The sequence below is a fragment of the Ruditapes philippinarum genome, unplaced genomic scaffold (genome assembly GCF_026571515.1).
Source record: "Ruditapes philippinarum isolate M1 unplaced genomic scaffold, ASM2657151v2 ctg1785_1_1_1_1, whole genome shotgun sequence".
NCBI lineage: Eukaryota > Metazoa > Mollusca > Bivalvia > Venerida > Veneridae > Ruditapes > Ruditapes philippinarum.
The window spans coordinates 15,026-18,626 of record NW_026854096.1 but is presented as its reverse complement, the minus strand read 5'-3'; positions in this window follow the sequence as shown (position 1 = coordinate 18,626).

Sequence of the window (3,601 nt, the reverse complement as noted above, 5' to 3'; positions counted from 1 at the left end):
TTTTATGAGGAAGATATAATTTGGCACAGAAAATCATATAGTGATTCCGCACGTCTACAGGCAAAATGCCTTTATGGATTTATGCATGGTGATGAAAAATAACCACAAAACCCATGGATAATGATGTTTATGTAAGGTTTCTGGTCCTCTCTCACTCACACATTTAATACATTGGCTTACTACATTGAAATCTCTCAGGATTTGCGGTTATCTTTGGGTGCTATTATTATTGGATCATAATTATAGACAATGTACTGATTAATATAATGGATTTGGGTATTGGCTCACCCTGTTTATATATCAATATGTTTTTTTATGTTTTGGTAAATTTTAACATAATGACACTTTTCTTTTTTTTAGTGTACTGGTTTCTTATATTGGCCTATACATGTAGTCTTGATGCAAAATGGAATTTTGTATTATCATACCATATTATATGATCACATGATTTACCATTGTAGTGGATTCTCATATTGGCTTTTGATATAACATATTACTGAAAGATCCTTCTATTGGCTTATCATTTTAAATACTTAATGCTCTCATGTATTAGATTCTTTTTTTGGAAAGATATTTTTTTTTTAAATTATAGTTTTGGATTCTACCTGCTTATACTTAAGACAGGTAGGCTGTCCTCTCAATAAAATGACTTTGTGTACTTGAAGTAAACTGGAGCAAATCTTTGAAGAATTAATTATTATGCTGAGAAATAATTATCTAACTTGACTTCCAATTAGTGAGTGAAGGAAATTCAATCAATTTTTGTAATAAATAACAATATCTGATTAAACTAGTTATTCTGATGGAAATTGTTAAATTTGTAAACAAAGTCAAGATCAAAGAAACTCTGCCTTAATCTTCTTAGAATCATAAATTTCCCTGGTGTTTATCCATTCTTTATCAGCACACATTTTATGTACAGTCTTATTATAAATGGTGTGTAATTTTCATCAAGAAAACTATGAGAGGAAATTTAGGTGACAAGCATTTTCCTCCTGTCAGAATAACCGGAAATGTCCTTATTAAGTGGGTCACAGTGAGGACTCCCATCTCCTCTATCCATCTTTGCTGGACAGTATTGGTTTATTAAATAGAGTAGGTGTTGGTTAACAGGAAATAGAGTTATTTAATTCTCAGACTTCTAGAGTTACAACTGCAGACTGTTTGACACAATGTAAGTACAACAGCAATGTACAATGTAAGTACAACAGCACTGAGTTAATTATGCAGGTCACTATGTTTACCCAATTGAATGTATACACTATGTTTACTCAGCATCACTAAGATACACAAAATCACTATGTATATCTATCAGTAAAAAAGATACACAAAACACTGTGTATATCTATCATTATGCTCCCCGAAAAATTTCGGGGGGAGCATATAGTCGTAAGAGATACACAAAATCACTATGTATATCTATCAGTAAAAAGATACACAAAATCACTATGTACATCTAGCAGTAAAAAGATACACAAAATCACTACACTATGTATATCTATCAGTAAAAAGATACACAAAATCACTATGTACATCTAGCAGTAAAAAGATACACAAAATCACTACACACTATGTATATCTATCAGTAAAAAGTTACACAAAATCACTACTGTGTATATCTATCAGTAAAAAGATACACAAAATCACTGTGTATATCTATCAGTAAAAAGATACATAAAATCTCTATGTACATCTATCAGTAAAAAGATACACAAAATCACTGTGTATATCTATCAGTAAAAAGATACACAAAATCACTGTGTAAATCTATCAGTAAAAAGATACATAAAATCTCTATGTACATCTAGCAGTAAAAAGATACACAAAATTACTATGTATATCTAGCAGTAAAAAGATACATAAACTCACTATGTACAATTATCAGTAAAAAACATACATAAAATCACTATGTACATCTAGCAGTAAAAAGATGCATAAAATTACTATGTATATCTATCAGTAAAAAGTTACACAAAATCACTGTGTATAATCTATCAGTAAAAAGATACATAAAATCACTATGTATATCTATCAGTAAAAAGTTACACAAAATCACTGTGTATATCTATCAGTAAAAAGATACATAAAATCTCTATGTACATCTAGCAGTAAAAAGATATATATTAAATCACTATGTATATCTAGCAGTAAAAAGTAAGACAAAATCACTGTGTATATCTATCAGTAAAAAGATACAATAAATCATTATGTACATCTAGCAGTAAAAAGGTATACATTAAATCACTATGTATATCTAGCAGTAAAAAGATACACAAAATCACTGTGTATATCTATCAGTAAAAAGATACATAAAATTACTATGTACTTCTAGCAGTAAAAAGATGCATAAATCATTATGTATATGGTAGGCGTTGCGGCAAAAAGATTTAATAATGTATATTCAGCACCACAAAAATATACATGTACATATAACATTTGTATTTACCTGTGTGAATCAAAGTGCATGATAATAATAAGAATATAACGAATATGTTGATTTTTAAATATTCAATTTAATGGGGGAAAAAACGGAAAAAAATCCCATTGATTTTCTTTTTTGTACAACAGCAATGTACAATGTAAGTACAACAGCACTGAGTTAATTATGCAGGTCACTATGTTTACCCAATTGAATGTATACACTATGTTTACTCAGCATCACTAAGATACACAAAATCACTATGTATATCTATCAGTAAAAAGATACACAAAACACTGTGTATATCTATCATTATGCTCCCCGAAAAATTTCGGGGGGAGCATATAGTCGTAAGATACACAAAATCACTATGTATATCTATCAGTAAAAAGATACACAAAATCACTATGTACATCTAGCAGTAAAAAGATACACAAAATCACTACACTATGTATATCTATCAGTAAAAAGATACACAAAATCACTATGTACATCTAGCAGTAAAAAGATACACAAAATCACTACACTATGTATATCTATCAGTAAAAAGTTACACAAAATCACTACTGTGTATATCTATCAGTAAAAAGATACACAAAATCACTGTGTATATCTATCAGTAAAAAGATACATAAAATCTCTATGTACATCTATCAGTAAAAAGATACACAAAATCACTGTGTATATCTATCAGTAAAAAGATACACAAAATCACTGTGTAAATCTATCAGTAAAAAGATACATAAAATCTCTATGTACATCTAGCAGTAAAAAGATACACAAAATTACTATGTATATCTAGCAGTAAAAAGATACATAAACTCACTATGTACATTTATCAGTAAAAACATACATAAAATCACTATGTACATCTAGCAGTAAAAAGATGCATAAAATTACTATGTATATCTATCAGTAAAAAGTTACACAAAATCACTGTGTATAATCTATCAGTAAAAAGATACATAAAATCACTATGTATATCTATCAGTAAAAAGTTACACAAAATCACTGTGTATATCTATCAGTAAAAAGATACATAAAATCTCTATGTACATCTAGCAGTAAAAAGATATATATTAAATCACTATGTATATCTAGCAGTAAAAAGTAAGACAAAATCACTGTGTATATCTATCAGTAAAAAGATACATAAAATCTCTATGTACATCTAGCAGTAAA